The following is a 23,006-nucleotide window of genomic DNA, read 5'->3' on the forward strand; positions in this document are numbered from 1 at the left end:
GATAAAAAAACCACCTCATTCAGAGATAATGTCATACCTCAATTTACAAAGCCAGTATAGCTTTTAACATGGATACTTGTGTGCACCTGTAGAACCATGACCACTTGTGACAATAGCATACAGTAGTTGTTGGGATCTGGACGATTACGTCTCTCTTTCTGGGACACGGTGGTAGCATTCGTAAGGAAAACTTATGAGACATGTTCACCCATGGTTGATTTTCTCTCAGTATTATTTCGTATCGCCAGAGATCGGTTATTGACGTATTATACGTAGTAGTTGGGGTGCGTGATATGTTCGCATTTGAGCATCAGGCTTATAAAGTATGTATTTGTGTTCCGACATGTGCAAAAGATATGACTAAGTCCAGTCGTAAGGAAGGTATGGATTTGTTGTGGAGTAATTTGATGTGGAGTACTGTGATAGCCTGGGAAGAGTATATCAAATCATAAGAATGGTACTGATATTTCTATTTCCAGAACCACAGTCGTCAACAGAATGTATTTCCGATACTTCGCACATTGTTGAATGTCGTTCAACTGAGACAGCGATCGTAACAATTAGTTGTAAGTTCAGGGATAAAATATATATGTGACCGATTTCTTAGGATAAACATTCTACCTGTGCGTGCTCGGCTTGCAGCGCCGGTGACCTGTGGGGGGGATTCACATTTCCCATTAATGGTAAGAGCTGTCAGACTGGAGATGCTTGTTGGAGTGTAGGAATGTAGATGAATTAACCGTGTTGTCCTCTAGACGACCGAATAGAGAACTAATAGTATGCGTTGGATAGCTTTCGTGATTGCATAGAAATGTGAGAAGATTGAATGTGGAGGTGCGTGTGTTTGCACTGAATCGTTATCCCCCCATGTAATTTGTTCAGTTGACTGCTTCTGCACATTTCACGCCTATATTTAGTTGAGAGAAGATCTATTGTGGTATGTGTATCTAGCATGTGGAAGACACGTATGCCGGTTCTCTAGACATGAGAAACACTTTAGTTGAGCATGCTTTGGAGTTGTGTGACATTAGTATAACACTAACTGTGTACTCGAAAATAGAAACAACATTCACCTACAGTGGCGTGAGAGCAATGGGTCATGCTGGCTTGTGTCTGGTGGTGGCTCATGACGGTATCGGCGCGCACACCCCTGGAGCATCTGGGCTCCCGCCCGGTCACGTCAACAATGGTGCTTAGGTGAACATGTATTGTGAGAGGAATTTCTCAGGTACCAAGTATGAAAAGGATGTTGCCGCCTCATGCTTGAGGCCATCTGTGCGTGGTTTGACAGCTGATGGCCGCATCACTTCACAGGACTGCAGGTAGCTTCTACCCCCTGTCTACTGGACAAGGGGTGATGGACAGTGTCTGGGTACGTTGTTTCGTGTCTGTTGCAGTATTTTGTGAGGAGGTCTGTAGGCTGCGCTATGCATTATTTTGACGTTTTACGAGTACTGAGCGTGTCTACACATCAGTGTACTGCATTATTTAGGAGGAGTCGGCATGTCTATACTGAAATTATTTCGGTAAATTAGGAGTTGTTTGCATGTCTGCAGAGCGTTATTTAGAAGTATTTTACAGATCTGTGGGCTGTGTGGCGTGACTCCAAGCATGTGTTTTGTATCAGTGTGATAAATATACTCCATTCCTAAACAATTTTTTTCAAAATAAATAAAGAACACTCCTTCCTTACTCTCTCCAGCAGCCCAGCACAGGCTGAGTCATTTTCGCGCCATTTTCCCCCTCCAGACCACAATCTTGGATTATGTCACAGGAGGGATGACAGCACCTTCTGGTGGCAATATTGTGTACTAGGTCAGTTGGAGTCTAAATCTCATGGTGGAGACACTGCATGCAAAATAAAAACTTAAGTCCAGCACAGGCAGAGTCGTTTTCCCACCATTTCCTCCCACCATCTTGGATTACTTCACGAAACGGACAGCAGCACCCTCTGGTGGTGGTACTGTGTACTAGGTCCAGACCTTGTGGTGAACACACTGTTTGTCAACATCTTGGATAATGGTACTTGCATTATCAGCTGACATCATGGCTGCCATCTTGGATTACATCATGGAATGGACGACAGTGCCCTGTGGTGGTAGTATAAAAGTAGTATTACCATCTTCTTTTTAATATTAGTATATGATGGAAACATATTTAATGGTTCCAAAATAATGTCTGTAAACCAAAGCTGTGACATTGTTTCCAAAAGTTCCTGATATTTTGATTCTGCGCACAAATTGCTGTAGTACACTCACACAAAACCGTTTCAAAAACGATGATAACGACCGTTCCCGTCTCTCATCAACTGGCATCGCTCCAGAAAATGTTCAGGCCTCATCCACGGTCCCAGTGACACTTTTGGAATGGGTTATGTTAAATGTAACGTATTTTGTCAGAAGGATTAGATATAAGGAGCGATCAAAAAGTTTCCGTTTGAGGGCGCTACTGCAGCATATATGCAACCCTTCGTGGCTACCATGCGGGTATAGAAACACCGACATGTGGGCAAATGGTTAGCGTGGCCTTCGAACAGAGACTTTTTGATTGTCTCGTATACGGCGAGGATTCTGGCGTTCGTGCCACGACTGCTTCATTGCGATGAGATGCTGTATCACGTTGCATTCTGCATGGATCTTATACTACTACTTCAAGTAAATCCAGTCCTTCTTCCAAAGACATACACTTTAAGATTGATATATGGCCATGACCCTGAAACTAAGCGGCAACCATCACAAATGGAATAGATCTGCTTCGCCTTGGGCCAAAAAAAGCACGCCAACTCAAGAGCAACGTCAATTAATTGTTGACACGTGTTTTTTTTTTAATTCTAGCAGGACTGTTCATAAAGAGTTCGTCCCTCCTGATTAGACGGCCAATAGTCTTATTAGGATGTTCTAAGACGTTTGAGAGAGGATATGAGCAGAAGACCTCCACAGGAGTGCCTTACGAAGGACTGGGTACGTCACCAATTAACGTATTCGCCATACGTTGTTAAAGAACTTTTGTGTAAAGAGAAGATGCGAAGGTTATCCCCCACACGCCGTACTCACCAGATCGAGCTCCGTGTGACTTCTTCCTTTTTCCATACATTAAAATGGACGAAGATTGAAATAGTGACCCCCTAACAAAGAATGACTTTCGGGATGCATTTCAAAAATTACAGAAATGTAGGGTGCAGAATAAGATCTAAGTATGACGCAATTATTTTAACTGACATATTTCATGAACGTTTAGATACCATCTTCTGTACGGACACAGATGAGCTGTTTAACAGGACTGTGAAGAAAAATACGGACGCAATTATTTTAACTGACATATTTCATGAACGTTTAGATACCATCTTCTGTACAGACACAGATGAGCTGTTTAACAGGACTGTGAAGAAAAATACGTGGTGCACACAAATGGATCGACATACTCTCACAAATAATTTCTAACTACGAAAGAAATATACATAAAACTATTAACAAACTGTATATAGTTTGCAGCAGACTGTTGCCCCAAATGTGAATGAGGTGACAAACAGTCGTGGGATGTCTCCTAGTAACGTGTTGGACATCCTTTTGCCCGGTGTACTGCAGTAAGTCGACGTGGCATGGATTCAACAAATCGTTGGAAGTATGTGTGTGTGTGAATTCCTAAGAGACCAAACTACTGAGGTCATCGGTTCCTAGACTTACACACTGCTTAAAGTAACTTACGCTAAGGACAACACACATCCACGCCCGAGGGAGGACTCAAACCTGCGGCGGAAGGGACTGCGCAATCCGTGATATGGCGTCTCAAACCAAGCGCCCATTCCGCGAGGCACCGTTGGAAGCCCCCTGCAGAAATAGTGAGTCATGCTGCGTCTCTATAGCCGTTCATTATTGCAGATGTGTTGCCGGTAAAGGATATTATGAGCGAACTGATCCCTATCCATTATGCCCCCTAAATATTCTATGGGAGTCATATCGGGCGACGCAGTTTGTGTGACCCATCGTCAGTGTGAGGCTGCAAGGGGTTGCAGTAAACTGGCAATGGCACATGCGAAACAAGCAACTTGACTCGCAGGAGAACATCCATATGGCGGCCGTAGCTTTGTTAGTCACATGGAGAGAAGTCGGCTACAGCATACAATATGAATTGGAACGCAGTTTGTGTTTTCCATTTTCATTGTGAGGGTGTGAGAGTTACAGTAAACTGGCAGTGGTACATCGGAAACAAGAAACTTGACTCCCAGGAGACCGTCCATACGGTGACCGTAGCCTCGTTTGTCGCTTGGAGTCAGACCTGCTGGAAGCTGTAATATTGAATCGACACGCAATCTGTGCACTCCATCGTTAATGTGAGGGAGCGATAGTTACAGTAAACTGGCAGTGGTGCAACAGAAACAAACAACTTGACTCTTAGCAGACCGTCCATATGGTGGCCGTAGCCTTATTAGTCGTTTTGAGAGAAGTCGAATGGAGCCTGTAAGATTGAATCGCGACGTAATTTGTGTGTTCCATCGTCAATGTCAGTGTGCAAGGGTTATACAGTAAACTGGCAGTCGGTCATCAGAAAGAAGCAACCTGACTTCCAGGAGAACGTCCATACAGTGACCGTAGCTGCATTAGTCGCTTGGTGGTAAGTCGGATAGAGCCTGTAATGTTGAATCACATACAATTTGAGTGTTCCATCGTCAGACGGTGCGAGTGTTACAGTAAACTGGCAGTTCTGAATCGGAAACAAGCAACTTGACTCACAGAAAAACGTCAGTACGGTGACCGTAGCTGCGTTAGTCACTTGGAGAGGGTTCAGCTGGAGCCTGGAATATTAAATCGTGACGTAATCTGTATGTTCTGTCGTCAATGTGAGGAAGTGATAGTTGCAGTAAACTGGCAGTTGTGCATCGGAAACAAGCAACTCGACTCCAATAAGAACGTACATACGTTGACCGAAGCCGCATTACTCGCTTGGAGAGGGGTCGCCAAGAGCATGTACTATTGAATCGCGACGTAATTTGGTGATATGGTTACTGAAAACAGACGGTGGTACATCGGAAACAAGCAAACAGACTATCATTAAAGTCTTAAAGTGATTTGAGACGCAATTTGTATTTTCCATCGTCAATGTGAGGGTGCGAGGGTTACAGCAAACTGGCAATGGTGCATCGGAAACAAGTAACTAGATTCCCAGGAGAACGTCCATACGATGACTGTAGCAGCTTTAGTCGCTTGGAAAGAAGCCGCCTGGGGCATGTAACATTAAATCACGAAACAATACGTTTCACCCATCGTCAAAGCGACAGTAGGAGAGTTACAAAAAAGTTTTAATGGTGCACCGGAAACAAGGAACCAGACTCACAGGAGAACGTTCACATGGTGACTGTAGCTTCGGTAGTAGCTTGGATAAAATTTGGTGAAGCATATAATATTGAATGGTGAAGCAATTTTGTGTGTTGCACCATCAATGTGACGGTGCGAGGGTTACAGTAAACTGACAGTGGTGCATGGGAAACAAGCAACCTGAAATCCAACAGAACGTCCTTACGGTGACAGTAGCCTTGTTAATCTCTTGGAGGAGGGGCGGCTGGAGCCTGTAATATTGAATCGGATCGCAATTTTTTTGTTCCATCGTCAATGTGAGGGTGCAAGGGGTATAGTAAACCGGCAGTGGTGCATCAGAAAAAACAACTGGACTCTCAGGAGACCGTTCTTGTAGAGACAGTAGCCTAGTTAGTCGCTTGGAGAGAAGTCGCTTAGAGCCTGTAGTATTGAATCGCGACGTAATTCGTGTCTTCCATCTTCAATATGAGCGTGCAAGGGTTACAGTAAACTGGCAGTGGTGCATCGGAAAAAAGAATCTGACTCCCTGGAGTCAGCCCTTTCGGTGACCGTAGCCTCGTTTGTCGCTTGGAGAGAAGTCTGCTACAGCATGTAATATAGAAATGCGATGCAATTTGTGTGTTCCATCGTCAATGTTAGGGTGCAACTGTTACAGTAAACTGGCAGTGGTGCATCGGAAACAAACAACTTGACTCTTAGGAGACCGCCCATACAGTGACGATAGCCTTGTTTGTCGCCTGGAGAGAAGTCGGCTAGAGCCTGTAATACTGAATCGCGACGCAATTTGTGTGTTCTATCGTCAGTGTGAGTGTGCAAGGGCTACAGTAAACTGGCAGTCGGTCATCGGAAAGAAATAACCTGACTTCGAGGAGAAAGTCCATACGGCGGTGTAGCTGCATTTATCGCATGGAGAGAAGTAGGCTGGAGAGTGCAGTATTGAACTGCGACGCAGCTTTTATATTCCAGCGTCAGTGAGAGGGTGCAACGGTAATAGTAAACATGCAGTGCTGCATCTGGAACAAGCAACTTGACTTCTAGGGGAACGTCAGTACGGTTACTGTAGCTGCGTTTGTAGCTTGGAGAGGGGTCTCCTAGATCCTGTAATATCGATTGGCGACTGAATTTGTGTGTTCCATCGTCAATGCGTGAGTGTGATTTTTTTAATAGTAAACAGGCATTGGTGCATCGGAAACAAGTGACTTGACTCCCAGATGTACGTCCAAACGATGATCTTAGGTGCATTACTCGCTTCGAGGGAAGTCGGCTAGAGCCTGTAATATTGAATCACGAAACTCTATGTCTGTTTCAAGGTCAATGTGACAGTAAGTGGGTTACAGAAAAGTTTCAGTGGTGCACCGGAAATAAAGCAACCAGACTCTCAGGACAACCTTCACATGGTAACTTTAGCTTCGGCAATACCTTGGATAAGTCTCGAGTGAATCCTATAATTAAGAATGGCGATTGAATTTGTGTGTTGCACCGTCAATGTGAGGGTTACTCTAAACTGATAGCGCCGCATCGAAAACAAGCAACTTGACACCCAAGAGAACGTTCATGTGGTGACTGTAGCTTCCTTAATCTCTTGGAGAAGGTGTTTCTGGAGCCTGTAATATTGAATCGAAACGCAATTTGTGTGTTCCATTTTCAGTGTAAGGGTGAGATGGTTAATGAAAACTGGTAGTAGCGCATCGGAAATAAGAAACTTGCTTCCCAGGAGACCGTCCATACGGTGACTGAAGCCTCGATAGCCGCTTAGAGAGAAGTCGGCTACAGCCTGTACTATTCAAATACCTCAAATGGCTCTGAGGACTATAGGACGTAACTGCTGAGGTCATCAGTCCCCTAGAACTTAGAACTACTTCAACCTAACTAACCTAAGGACATCACACACATCCATGCCCGAGGCCGGATTCGAACCTGCGACAGTAGCGGTCGCGCGGTTCCGGACTGTAGCGCCTAGAACCGCTCGGCCACACCGACCGGCCGCCTGTTTTATTGATCCACGACGCAATTTGTGTGTTGCATCGCCAGTGTGAGGGTGGAATGGTTACAGTATACTGGCAGTTTTTGCATCGAAAACAAGCAACTTGTTTCCCAGGAGATCGTCCATATGTTGACTGAAGCCTTATTAGTCGATGGTAGAGAATGCGGCTACAGCCTGTAATATTGATCTGCTACGCTAATTGTGTGTTCCATCGTCAATGAGAGGGTGCGAAGGGTACAGCAAACTGGCAGTAATGCATCGGAAACAAGCAACTTGACTTCCAGGAGAATGTCCATACGTTGACGCAGGTGCATTTGTCTTTTAGAAAGAAGTCGGCTAGAGCCTGTAATATCGAATCGCGACGCAATTTGTGTTTCTCATCGTTAATGTGAGGGTGCAAGGGTTACAGTAAACTGGCAGTGGTGCATCAGAAACAAGCAACATGACTCCCACGAGAACGTCGATACAGTGGTCATAGCCATATTAGTCGCTTGCAGAGGTGTATTGTGGTGTATGTAATAGAGAAGGGAGACGTAATTTGTTTGTCCCATCATCAAGATGAGGGTGCGATGGATGCAGTAAACAGACAGTGGTGCCACAGAAACAAACAACTGCACTCCCCGGAGACTGTCCTTAGAAAGACCGTAGCTGGGTTAGTCGCATGGAGCTGTTGGTTAGAGCCCGTAGTACTGAATCGTGACGTAATTCGTTTGTCCATCGTCAATATTAGCGTCAAGAGTTACAGTAAACTGACAGTGGTGCATCGGAAAAATAGAACTAACCTCCAGGATGACAGTCCTTAAGATGAACGTAACCGCGTTTGTCGCTTGGAGAGAAGTCGGCTAGAGCATGTAATATACTAATGCGACGAAATTTGTGTGTTCCATCATCAATGTCAGGGTGCAACCGTTACGGTAAACTAGTAGTGGTGCATCGGATACAAGAAGTTTGACTTTCAGGAGAACATGCATATGGTGACATAGAAACATTTATCGGTTGGAGAGAAGTAGAACCTGTAATATATACTAGCCAAGCAATTTTTGTTCCATTGTTATGAGAATGTGTGATAGTTACAGTAAACTGGCAGTAATGCATCGGAAACAAGCAACATGACTTCCTTGAGAAAGTCCGTACGGTGACATAGCTGCATTTGTCTTTTGGAGAGAAGTCGGCTAGAGCCTGTAACATTGAATTGCGATGCAGTTTGTGTGTTCCATCGTCAGTGTGAGGGTGGAAGTGTTACAGTAAACTGGCAGTGATGCATTGGAAACAAGCAACTTGATTTCCAGGAGAACGTCTTTTGGACAGAAATTGGTTAGAAACTGTAAAACTGAATTGCGACGCAATTTGTGTTTTCCATCTTTAATGTGAGGATGCAGGGTTACAGTAAACTGACAGTGGTGCATAAGCAAAAAGCAACATGACTCCCATGAGAACGTCCACACAGTGGCCATAGCCACGTTAGTCGCTTGCAGAGGGGAATTCCACTATCTCAAATACAGAAGGGAGACGTATTTGTTAGTTTCATCATCAATTTGAGGTGCGATGGATATAGTTAACAGACAGTGGTGCATCGTAAACAAACAATTGGACTCACCAGAGACCGTCCTTAGAAGGACCGTAGCTGGATTAGTCGCCTGGAGAGATGTTGGTTAGAGCCCGTCGTATTGAATCGCAACGAAATTCGTTTGTTCAGAGTCAATGTTAGCTTCATGGGTTACAGTAAACTGGGAGTGGTGCATCGAAAACAAGCAACTTTACTTCCAGGAGAACGTCCATAGGCTGACATAGTTGACTCACAGGCGACAGTCCTTAAGGTGAACGTATCCCTGTTTGTCGCATGGAGAAAAGTTAGCTAGAGCAAGTAATATACTAACGCAACGAAATTCGTGTGTCGCATCATCAATGTTAGGGTGCAACCGTTACAGGAAACTGGCTGTGGTGCATCGGATACAAGCAGTTTGACTTTCAGGAGGACATGCATATGGTGAGAAAGAATCATTTATGGTTTGGAGAGATGTAGAGCCTGTAATGTACACTCGCGACTCAATTTCTATATTCCATCGCAACGAGAATGTGTGATAGTTACAGTAAACTGGCAGTGATGCAACGGAAACAAGCAACTTGACTTCCCGGAAAATATCCATACTTCCAGGAGAACGTCCATATGGTGACGTTGCTGCATTTGATTTGGAGAGAAGTCGGCTAAAGCCAGTAACATTGAATTGCTACGCTATTGATGTGTTCCATTAACAATGTGAGGGTGAAAGGTTTACAGTAAACTGACAGTGCTGGATTGGAAGTAAACACTTGACTTCCAGGAGAACGACAGTACAATGACTGTAACATCGTTAGACACTTGAAGATAAGTCCCCTAGATCACATAATATGTAATCAAAACCCAATTTGTGCGTTCCATTTTCAAAATGAGGGTGCGAGAGCTACAGTAAACTGGCAGTGGTGCTTCGAAAACAAGCAACTTGACTTCCAGGACAACGTCCATAGGGTGACATAGTTGCACTTGTGGTTTGGATAAAATCGGCTAGTGCCTGTAACATTGAATTGCGAACCAATTTGTGTGTTCCATCGTCAATGTGGGGGTGCAAGTGTTACATTAAACTGGCAGTGATGCATCGGAAACAAGCGACTTCACTTCCAGGTCCACGTCCATACGGTGACATAGCTGCATTTGTCTTTTAGAGAAAAGTTGGGTAGAGCATGTAACATTGAATTGCAATGCAAGTTGTGGGTTCCATCGTCAATGTGAGGGTGCAACTGTTATAGTAAACGGGCAGTGATGCATGGGAAGCAAACACTTGACCTCCATGACAACGACAGCACGGTGACTGTAGCTTCGTTAGACATTTGAAGAGAAGTCTGCTGGAGCACATTATATAGGATCAGAACGCATTTTGTGTGTTTAATTTTCATTGTTAGGTTTGTTGGTTACAGTAAACTGGCAGTGATGGATCGGAACCAAGCAGCTTGACTTCCAGGAGAACATCCTTACGGTGACATAGCTGCACTGGTCTTTTGGAGAGATGTCAGCCAGAGCTTGTAACATTGAATTGCGATGCAATTTGTGTGTCTTATCGTCAATGTGAGGGTGCAAGTGTTACAGTAACGTGGCATTATTGCATCGGGAACAAGCATCTGGGCTTCCTGGAGAACGTCCATACGGTGACTTAGCTGCATTTTTCTTTTGGAGAGAAGTCGGCTAGATACAGTAACATTAAATTGCAACGCCATATTGTGTTCCATCGTCATTGTGAGTGTGTAAGCGTTACAGTAAACTGGCAGTCTGTCGTCGGTAAGAAGCGACCAGACTTCCAGCTGAACGTCCATACGGTGACGTAGCTGTATTTGTCACATGGTGAGAGGTACGCAGGAGATTGTAGTATTGAAACACGACGCAGTTTTTGTGTTCCAACGTCAGTGACGGGATGCGACATTTGTAGTAAACTTGCAGAGCTGCATCGGGAACAAGCAACTTGACTCACAGGATAATGTCAGTACGGTGACTGTAGCTAGTCACTTGGAAAAGGTTCGGCTAGAGCCTGTAATATTAAATCGTGACGTACTCTGTATGTTCCATTGTCAATGGTTACAGAAAACTGACAGTGGTGCATCGGAATCAAGCAACTCGACTTCCAGGACAACATCCATACGGTGGCGCAGCTGCATTTGTCGCTTGTAGAGGAGTCGGCTGCAGCTTGTAGTATTGATTCGCCTCGCAATTTGTATGTTCCATGGTCAATGTGAGTGTGTGAGGTTTACGGTAAACCTGCAGTGGTGTATCGGAAACAAGAAACTTGACTCCCAGGTATCGTCCATATGGTGACCGTTGCCTTTTTATTCGCAATGAGGCATGTCGTGTGGTGTCTGTAATATTGAATCGCGACGCAATTTGTGCGTTCCCTCGTCAATGCGTGGGTTACAGAAAAGAAATGTGGTACATCGGAAAGAAGAACTTGACACCCAGGAGAGGGTCCATACGGTGACCGGAGGTTGTTTAGCCACATTGAGAGAAGTCAGTAGGTGTCTGTAATATAGAATCGCGACGCAGTTTTTGTGTCCCATCGTCAATGTGAGTGTGCGAGGGTTACAGTAAATAGGCAGCGTTGCATCTGAAACAGGCAACTTAATTCCCAGGAGGAATTCCATATAGTTACCGTAGCCGCGTTAGTCGCTTGAAGACAAGTCGGATTGAGCCTCAACTATTGAATCGGGACACAATTTGTTTCTTGCATCGTCAGTGTGAGAGTGCGAGTGTAATCTGGCAGTGGTGCATCGGAAAAAAGCAACTTGAATCCTAGGAGATAGTCCATTTGTTGACTAAAGCCTTGTTAGTCACATGGAAAGAAGTCATTTGGATAGTGTAATAGTGAATTGCGACGCAATTTGTGTGTTCCATCGTCAATGTCAATGTGAGAGTGTTACAGTGATCTGGCATTGGTGCATCGTAAACAAGTAATTTCACTCCCAGGACAACGTCCATACGGCGACCGTAGTCTCGTTAGTCGCTTGGACAGGGGTCGGTTGAAGACTGTAATGGGAATCTCGACTTAATTTGTGTGTTCCAACGACAATTTGAGGGAGCCATGGTTACAGTAATCAGGCAGTGGTGCAACAGAAACAGGACACCTGACTAAGGAGGCATTCCATACAAAAATAGCTTCGTCATCCACTTGGAGAGAAGTCATCTGTAGCTTGTAGTATTGAATCGCAAAGCAATTTGTATGTTGTATGGTCAGTGTGAGGGTGCTTCAGTTACAGCAATCTGGCAATGTGCATTGTAAACTAGAAACTTGCTCTCAGGAGAATGTCCGTACGGTGACTGTAGCCTTGTTAGGTGCATGGAGAGAAGTCGGATGGAGGCTGTAATATTGACCTGCTAAGTAATTTGTGTGTATTCTCGTCAAATTGAGGCTGCAATGGTTACAGTAAACAGGTAATGGTGCATATGAAACAAGTAAGCTGACTCTCCACAGAAAGGCCATTCGATGACCGCAACCACGTTAGTCACTTGGAGAGAAGTCTTCTAGAGCCTGTAATATCGAATCGCGACGAAATTTGGGTGCGACATCGTCAATATGAGTGTGCGAGGATTACAGTATACAGGCAGTGGTGCATCGGAAACAAGCACTTTGGACTATAGGAAAATGTGCATATGGTGACCGTGCGACGTTAGTCAGCTGGAGACTAAAATTGAGTCGCGACGCAATTTTGTTTTCCATGGGCAATGCGCGGGTCGACTATTAGAGAGAACTGGCAGTGGTGCATGCATTAGAAAACTTGACTCCCAGCAGAACATCCATACGTTGACTGCAGAGTTTTTAGTCGCATTGAGAGAAGTCGGTTGGTGTCTGTACCATGGAACTGCGACGCCATTTGTGTGCTCCATCATCAATGTGAGTGTGCTATGGTCACAGTAAATAGACAGTCGTGCAACGGAAACAAGCAACCTGATTCCATGCAATAACGATATCCGCGTTAGTCACTAGGAGAGAAGTCGGCTGGAGCCTGTAATATTGAATCGCGACGAAATTTGTGTGTTCCATCATCAATGTGAGCGTGCGAGGGTTATAGCTAACTGGCAGTGGGGCATCAGAAACCAGAAACTTGACTCCCAGCAGTACGTTCGTACAGTGATTGTGGCCTTTCTAGTCGCATTCAGAAAAGTCGGTTGGTGTCTGTTATATTGAATCTAGAAGCTTTTTTTGTGTTCCATCGTCTATGTGAGTGAGCGAGGGTTACAGTAAACAGGCAGTGGTGCGTAGGAAACAAGCAGCTTGACTTACAGGAAAACATCCATACGGTGACCGTAGCCTTTTTAGTTGCATTGACACTAGTTGTTTGGTGTCCTTAAGATTGAATCGCGACACAATTTGTGTGTTCCAACATCAATATGACAGTGCGAGTGTTATAGAAAATTGGCAGTGATGCACCGGAAACAAGCAACTAGACTACCAGGAAAACGTCCACGTGGTAACTGTAGCCACGTTAGTAGCTTCGAGAGAAGGCGACTGGGGCCTATAATATCGAATATCGACGTAATTTGTGTGTTCCATCGTCAACTTGGGGCTGCGATGGTTATGGTAAATAGGCAGTGATGCATCAGATACAGGCACCTGACACAATTTGTATGTTCCATCGTCAATATGGGTGCGAGGGTTATAGCTAACTGACAGTGGGGCATCAGAAACAAGAAACTTGAGTCCCAGGAAAACGTCCATACGGTGATCGTAGCCTTTTTAGTCGCACGCAGACAAGTCGGTTGATGTCTGTAATATTGAATAGCGACGCAAATTGTGTATTCCATCGTCAATGTTACAGTGAGAGGGTTACAGATAACTGGAAGTGGTGCATCGGAAACATGCAACTTGACTTCCAGGAGAACGTCCACACAGTGTCAGTAGCCTTGTTAGTCACTTGGTGAAAAATCGCCTAGAGGTTGTAATATTGAATCACGACGCAATTTGTGTTTTCCATCGTCAATGTGAGGATGCAAGGGCTACAGCAAACTGGAAGTGGTGATTAGGAAACCAGAAAATTGACTTTCAGGAGAACGCCCACACGGTGACCGTAGCCTTGTTTGTCAGTTGGTGAAAAATCGCCTGGAGGTTGTAATATTGATTCTCGACCCAAATTGTGTGTTCCATCGTCAATGTGGCAGTGCTAGGGTTACAGAAAACTGTTAGTGGAGCATCGGAAACATGCACTTTGACTTCCAGAAGAACGTCCACACGATGAGCGTAGAGACGTTAGTCACTTTTAGAGAAATCGGCTGGAGATTGCAATATTGAATCATGACGAAATTTGTGACTTCCATCGTCGATGTGAGTGTGCGAGGATTACAGTAAACTGGCAGTAGTGCATCAGAAACAAGCAGCGTGACTTCCAGGCGAACGACCACACCGTGACCGTAGCCACGTTAGTGAGTTTCATTGAAATCGGCTGGAGATTGCAATATTGAATCATGACGAAATTTGTGAGTTCCGTCGTCGATGTGAGTATGCGAGAATTACAGTAAACAGGCAGTGGAGCATCGGAAACAAGCAACCTGATTCCCCTTAGAAATTCCATATAATATTGAATCGTGACTCAATTTGTGTAATCAATCGTCAATTTGAGGATACGAGGTTACAGTAAACTGTCAGTGGTGCATCCGAAGCAAGCAACTTGAACCCCAGGAGACCGTCCATACGGTGACCGTTACTTTGTTTTTCGCTTTGAGGGAAGTCAGATGGAGCCTGTAATGAGGAATCACGAAGATATTTGTGTGTTGCATAGTCAGAGCGAGGGTGCGAGAGTTACAGTATACTGACAGTGGTGCATCGAAAACAAGGACATTGACTCCCAAGAGAACGTCCATAAAGTGACAGTAGCAGCGTTTGTGGCTACGAGATAAGTCGGTAGGAGCCTGTAATACTGAATCGTGACGGTATTTGTGTGTTCTTTCTTCAATGTGAGGCTATGAGGGTTACACTAAATTTGCAGTGGTGCGTCGGAAACAAGAAACTTGACTCCCAGGGGAACATCCATGCGGTGACCATATGCTGTTTAGTCGGTTGGAGAGGACTCGGCTTTAGAATGTAATACTGAATCGCGACACAATTTGAGTGTTCCATTGTCAGTGCGAGGATGCAAGCGTTGCAGTAAATTGGCAGTTGTGGATCGGAAACAAGAAACTTAACTCCCAGAAGAAGGTCCATACAATGACGGTAACAGTGTTTGTTGCTTGTAGAGAAGTCAGATGGAACCTGTTCAGTAATATATCACGACGATATATGTGTGTTCGTCCTTGATGTGAGGGTACGAGGGTTACAGTAAACTGGCAGTTGAGCATCGGAAACCAGAAGCTAGATTCCCAGGAGAACGTCCATACAGTGACGGTAGCGGTGTTTTTTGCTTTCAGAGAAGTCGGCTGAAGCCTGCAATATTATATAGCGACGGTATATGTGTTTTCGTACCTTGATGTGTGGGTACGAGGGTTACAGTAAACCCTCAATAGTGCATCGGAAACAAGCAACTTGACTCCAAGGAGAACGTCCATACTGTGACCGTAGCCACTCTAGTCACTTGGAGAGATGTTGTCTGGATCCTGTAATATTGAATCGCGACTCAATTTGTGTATTCCATCATCAATGTGAATGTACGACGTTACAGTAAATTATCAGTGGTGCATCCGAAGCTCTCCCAGGAGAGCATCTACATGATGACTGTTGCTCTGATAGTCGCTTGGAGGGCTGGATGCTGTAATAATGAATCACGACGAAATTTGTGTGTTCAATCGTCAATGTGAGGTTACAGTAAACTTATGTTGGTGCATTGGAACCAAGGTACCTGACTCCCAAGAGAACGTCCATAAGGTGACCAGGGCTGCGTTAGTCGCTTGGAGACAAGTCGTATGGAGCCTGAAATATTGAATTGGGACGCAATTTTTGTGTTGTATCATCGACGTGATGATGTGTGGGTTACAGTAAACTGGCAGTGGTGCATCGGAAACAAGAAACTTGACTCCCAGGAGGAAGTCCATATGGTGAGCGTAGCCGCGGTAGTCGCTTGGAGATAAGTCGGATGAAGCCTGTAGTATTGAATTGGGACGCAATTTTTGTGTTGTATCATCAACGTGAGGGTGTGTCGGTTACAGTAAACTGGCAGTGTTGCATCGGAAACAAGCAACTTCCCTCCAAAGAGAATGTCCCTACGGTGACAGTAGCCTCGTTAGTCGCTTGGTTAGCAGGTGGAGCAAGTAGTGTGTAATGTGCAATTCCCACATTCGTCGGAGTAACAGGCATGTGATGTGGCCTTAGTTAGTAACATGTTCTTAGACTCATTTGCAGGTTAGGACTTAATGATGTGGAACGAGTCATTATACATCCACATCACAGATTAATTTGTACATATTTTTACATTCTGAACATTTCTAATTTTTCAAATTTATTTATTTATTTTACACAAAGAAAGAAAGACATACATTTGTGAGTTTGTAATTCTTACCTACAAACTTTTACACATTACAAAAATAGAAATTCTTCTACGGAATGGTATGAATTATTAAGTACAAACTTTCTCAGTTTGTTATCAAATTTTACTTTGCTGTCTGTCAGAGATTTTATATCACTGGGTATGTTTGTTGCAGTGGTGAGCTGAAGACAGCCTTAAAGTGGAGAAATGATTGTCATTTTTCCTTCTGGTTTTGTAATTATGCACCGGATTGTTCCTCCTGAACTGCACTGGAATAAATATACCGTGAAGCAGTTGTCAGAACGCTAAACTTCTTAAAGACGTATCTACAAGATCATCGTGGATGTGCACCACGTATAATTCTCACAGCATGCTTTTACGCAATGAAGTCGTTCTTTCTTAAATATGAGTTACCACAGAACATTATTCCAGATGACATTATTAAATGAAAATATGCAAAATAAGTGAACTTAGTGTTTGTCTCTCCCCAAGATATAGAATGATTTTAAGCGCAAATGTGGTTGGACTAACTTGTTTTACGAGCTCCAAAATGTGTTTTTCCCAATTTAAATTTTCGTCAATATGGATCCTTACGAATTTGTTATATCCTCACCATGTGTAAAACTTATGATTGGTGTAGTACTCCTAGAACTGAATATGGTGGGCGTTTTTAAAATTGAGGGTGAGGCCATTTGCTGAAAACTAGTCAACGATACTTTTAAGAACCTTGTTTATTACTTCTTCTGTTACTTGTATATATACTTGGATTGATTGCAAGACTGATATTATCTGCAAAAAGAATTATCTCTGCTTGTTGTATACCACGAGGAAGATCGTTTACATACAGAGGGTGGAGAAAAATTTTCTCACGAAATTTTAACCCTGGATAGCTGATGTCAGTAGAAACCAAAATTACTAATGTTGTGTAGGTCGACAACGCACTATTTTTAAACTACGGAAACTTGGCGCCATGCGCTCGATTGGCCGAGGGATTGTCCTGTTGCTGGATGCTCTGTAGAACGCATGACCGCAAAGGCTTTGGCTGCCGGAGATCGCGTTGTAGCCAAGGCGACCCGCACGCTCGGTGGTAGAGCGCCAGCCTTCCATTCTGGGGGCCTGGGGGCGATTCCGCTGGGGTCCCGACAGATCCACTGCAGTTTCATGATAAGATGTACTGATAACATACCCGTCAACAGCTGTTAGTTCGCGTACAGAAAGTCTTTTACAAATTATGTCGCTTTTTGTAGCTAGAACATTGTTTACGTAAAGCAGATGCTCGAACTGGCGAACCTCTGACGCGTCACAAACTTGGTAACGCCGAATGGTGTTTTGCCCAACTCTTTCAGAGGTTACTGGCATTCCCCTGATGTGATTGATGGCATGTTGAATGCGGTCCATTAATTCCTCTTCGTTTCTAGGTGGTTCGCATCCAGCTGGTTGAACTAGAACCTTGAAGAATCCGCACAGAAGAAAGTTGAGAGGCGTGAGGTCTGGTGATCACGGGGACTATGTCTTGCGAGCACCTCTGTCAATTATCCGGCAGTCGAAGAGTTCACTTAAATATCCGCGCACAGTGCGACTGTTATGTGTAGGCGCCCCATCATGCTGCAACCACACGTGTAGCCATATGTCCAGGGGAACATCTTCCAGCAGGCCAGGGACAGTTTCTTGCAAAAAGTGAAGGTATTTTGCTCCAGTAAGTCGAGGAGGTAGACAGACTGGCCCAATCAGATGGTCACCCACAGTACCTGCCCAAATGTTGAGCGAAAATCGTTCCTGGTGTCTGTGGACGTGCGAGACGTGAGGATTTCCTCTTACCAGTAATGAACGTTTCAAGTGTTGTAAAGACCATCCCGATGGACGGTGCACTCGTCAGTAAACAACAAAATGGCGAGGAAGTCGGGATCTCGTGCAGCATGTCTCACAAACCCCGTCAATACCCTAGACTGTGTTCACAGTCCGCCACAGAATTTAGGTCTTGGACAGGGTGGAAACTAAATGGATGCTGGACATCATCCCTAAAAACCTCTCAGACTAACCAATGAGCGACCCCCATGTTATGTCCAACTGCTCGAGTGCTTGTTGTAGGTGCTTCCTCGAAGCGCTTGAGAAGAGTCTCTTAATAAGCAACATCGTGTCTTGTTCGAGGTCTTCCAGCATCACCATGATATCCCGCTAACGAGCCTGTTTTGTCAAGTTTGCTAGCGAATTGGTGTAAACGTTTGTAGGTGTGGGTGGCATCTTGCTGGGTACCATTCCTCATACATCCATCGAAGTTTGTGCTCATTACCATTGGCTAGACCATAAACGAAAACCATATCTCATTGTTCTTCAAATGAATACTATGCCGCCATGCTTACTGTATGACTAAATCGCAGACGACTTGTATGTGCTCAAATGTGAAGCTTATGTGTGAATGCCTCTGAGGTTTGGGGGAGACAACCAGCAAGATATATTCGACACGTGTGCGTATCACGTTGGGGCAGTGATGGGGCGACGGATGTTTGTATGTATGAACCGACAACCAAAGCACTGCCCACCAAATGACGAATTGCAACGGGGCAATCCCCCTTGTCAATAGGAGTGCGTGGTGTCATGTTTCTGTAGTTTAGAAATAGTGCAGTGTCGAACTACACAACATTAGTAATTTTGGTTCCTACTGGCACCAGCTATTCAGGGTTAAAATTCCATGACACAATTTTTCTCCATCCAGTATAAGGAACAGTAGTGGACCTAACATTGAACCTTGAGGAAAACCATATGTGATTTCTCCCTCGTCAGAATTGTGCTCATGGTCTATATTGCTTGAATTACTGAGTACAACTTTCTGAATTGTTTTGGTTAGATATGACACTATCCATTGGTTGGCTGTACCATCAATCTCATATAATGTTAATTTGTCTAGGAGAATATTTAACAACAGCATATTTCAGCCTCACTGGAAAACTGTCTTGAGTTAGTGATATATTACATATATCAGATAAGACTGAGCTTATTACATGGGAACAAATTTTTAATACTCTATTGGAAGCAGCATCAAAACCAGATGAGCTTTTATTTTTGAGAGAATGTATAATTTTCTTAATTTCAGAAATATGATTGAATTATAGCAAAGTTACATTTTCAACATACTGCTGTGATTTTGTTCTTCAACAGTTTGTTCCTATGCTTTCTACCATATTTAAGAAACAGTTATTGAATACATTTGCTACCCGTGACTCATCATCTATAGCCATTCCATTCAGTTCAGTAATGCTGTTGTGTTGTTCTGTGGCTTCACTATAGTCCATACTGCCTTAAGTATGTTGTCGAAAGTACTGATTTCTGACATTATGTACATGTTCGTTGATTTTTTGATAACCTTTCATAGTAATTTTGAGTATTTTTGTAGTGTGCAACTACTACAGCATCCCTACCCGTTCTTGCGAGAAGACAGTTTCCCTTTTCTTTTCACATGATACTTTAATTCCTCCAATTATCCATGGTTTTTTACCTGACTGTTTAGTCTCCTTTCTGATTAGCTTATGCAGAGAGCTATTTTCAAATAATTATATGAATTTTTCATGCGGTAGATTAAGTTTTATGTTAGAATTTGGCTCATTATAAATTAAATTCCAAGTGTTTGCTTGCTAGAGCGAATTCAGCTAATGTGTCTTTGATGTATTGTAGAAGAGACATATTCTTGACACAGAGTCCATCGGAAGCAACACAACAGTCATCATTTGCTGATGTGTTCTTCTGCTGTCGTGACAGAGTGTGTTATGTCATAGGGGAATGGAGTTGTCAGGGCGATCAGTCCTGGGATGTGACATCATGTATCGTGACGCAGGATCAAGACATGTTGTATGTCTGGTGAGAGGCGGAAGTGATGCAGGAAGTCAGTTCCCAGTACAAGTTCCATAACGTAGGTGATATGAAAGGTCCATGTGAATTCTCGATGAAGCGATAGTTGTACGGTGCATGTGGTGGATCCAGGCACTCTGATCATCGGGTTATTAGATGTGTAGAGTTGTAGTGTCGACACTTTGTCGAATGTTGATGTGACACAGAGTGGGACTGAGTTGTTATGGGATCTGCTATCCAACTAAAAGTTCTTACTGGAATTGAGGTCAAAGATATACAGGTAGCCAACCTAGTGTGCACTCAGAGAGTTGTTTTCTTGAGTGACCTGTATTATCTGTCAACTTGACATCTCTTTACAGGCCAGTGCACCTAAGACTGCTCATGTTTGAAGTTTGGGAACTGACAGGGATGTCAGCAATTGTGTATGGCAGCTGTATAAACAAAATGTGCGTGGTATCAGAAGGCCTGTGACGTTGAGTCAGTGGTGACAGATTCATAATGTTGCCCGCAGTGGGAGTGGTGCCACACGTAGTGTGCTGACTAGGGGCAGTGACATCACTTTGTTCTCCTCAGCTCTGCTTGTGGCTGTCCAGCATGTGAAGCAGGCGACTTTGTGCCGACATCCTACGGTGGTGCTGTGACATTGTAATTCATATGGTGTCTGTTGCATAGTAATATGAAGATCTTCTCTGCTAGAGCCAACATCTCTCTGAAGGTTCAGCTTCAAGACATATCCTAGTCAGTTGTAGTTGCAGCAGAAGTTTAACTATCCAGTGTGTCCACAGAGATGATTCCAGCGTGAGGTTAACATCCAGTGTAAATCGATATCATCATCAAAGCTCAGATGGCAGTCTATCATCCAGTTGATCGACATAGATAGCCCTTTTCAGCTGTTCCTCGGGTGTCCTTGATTGTCGCTGTAACATTGCAGAAATGGCTGTATCATAATTGTTGTGGGAAGGTGGTGCCGACATGACGTCGTTGATGAAGTCTGCGTCTTCTGCCAGATGTCAAAAATGGATGAAGAATCAGATGGCATCGTCAAGTATGTTTATTGAAGTAAATACACACTCCGTGATTACAAACCATAGAGAGAGATCATTGGTTCTGAATGAAGGCCACTTGTTTGATGAATTTGTGAGGTAAATAAAGGCTGTGATGTGGTGTTTGTCTGTCGTCAGCCAAGTCAGAATTGGTGACAAGAGAGTCTGTTGAGATCGCAACACCTGGTAGACTGTAATATCCAATTGTGCGAGCGCGAAAGTGCAGAGCGAGCATATATCCGTTTCCATAATGCGGCACAGGGGTCGCAGTTCAGTTGTGAAACGTTTCTCTGTTTGTACTAATTTGCACTTGTTGATTTTGTGTGATCCGTTGTGTATTCACTGTAGAATCTCGTTTGAAGTCCAGTGACGAGTTGTCTGTTGGTCGCTGTTGTCATGACGTAGTGTGCATTGTGTTGACAGGTAACATTTTACATGTGTTTTAACCCAGGTCAATGTTCCACGCGATGATTCTAGAGCTGGTACACTTCACACTTATTAATCGCAGCTGCGACATTCCGTTGAGGAGATCGAGCTGTATTCACAACAAAAGATGAACACATTGTTAATGCAGAATAGTCCAGTGTTACAACTTCCACAATGCGTTTTGCGGGTGATAAGGTGTCACCACTGTGCTGGAATTCCCTAGTCCGTAGTCGGAACAGTTGAGCTTATAAGTGATTTATCCAGTTAGCTCGATACATCCATTCATCTACTTTAAAATACGGCAGAGAATGCACTGAAGTGCGTCTTCGCTCGCCAGCAGTGAGTGTCACTATCGATATCCCCACAAACTCATGCGAGAACTGGGACAAGTGAAGAAAGTGTAAACGACGATCAAACTCATCGCCTAAAGCGCAGCCCCGTTAAGATTTGAATTTCCTGCTAGAAGTGTGGGGAATCAGGATGGCGAGCAGGGAGTCAGTCGATGGGGTGGGGTGGGGAGGGGGGTGGGGGGAATCAGACAACAATGAAGAGAGAGCCAGCTCTCTCTCTCTCTCTCTCTACTGTCAATATTTCAAACTACTTACACAGATTCCTTCAAGGTGTATGATGGATTATTGTATTCGAGCGTTTGATAATGAGATCACTTCCAACTAACTTTAAACTATTCTAAATTTTTCTCGCTTACTTGTTTAACATGAAATATTTTAAAAATATTAAGTCATTTGCAAAGTATTCAGAAGTTTGAAGTTGTTTTATGCATGGAGGTTCGATTCTTTATAGAATCAGGGGTTTACTGGTGAATTACTGATTTCCGTATTCCATATAGTGAAACCGTTTTAGAGGGGAAAAAATACTCTCAAAGAGCTTTTGTAAACTGCGTCGCCCCTGATCCAAATGGGATGTTGCGGAAGGGTCCGTGTAAGCTTGTGGAACAGCCTATAGCTGTTCATTGTGAAGTGGCTGGATAGACAGAGTGAGCACTGGCCTGTTCGCACTTCAGTTTACTTACGGACTGTGCCACACATTGCACGGATGGTATCCTGGAGGCTGAATGCAGCTGACCAATATGTCTACCAAACATGACTCCCACTGACAGCCACTTCTAATGCTCAGAATCAGTCTGCGCGAAAGTAATCATACCGTTCGGTTTAAGCAATATTAATATGAGTATGTGATGTCCATGTGCCGCTGAGCTGTAAACATTTCTGACTTCAAGCTCATCTGCTGTACTAACTCTGGACATACAAAGGTCATGGAGACCTCCAGCCTGTTGAGTTGTAAATTTTATTATTTTCAGGCTCATCCAGAGTGCTAATTTCAGGCATACAATGGTTCTTGGAGCCATCATCGAGTATCATGGCCCTACGAGTTGCTTCGCCGTCAGTCCAGGAGACCTTTGCATCCCAT

Source organism: Schistocerca cancellata, chromosome 9, assembly GCF_023864275.1.
Source record: "Schistocerca cancellata isolate TAMUIC-IGC-003103 chromosome 9, iqSchCanc2.1, whole genome shotgun sequence".
NCBI lineage: Eukaryota > Metazoa > Arthropoda > Insecta > Orthoptera > Acrididae > Schistocerca > Schistocerca cancellata.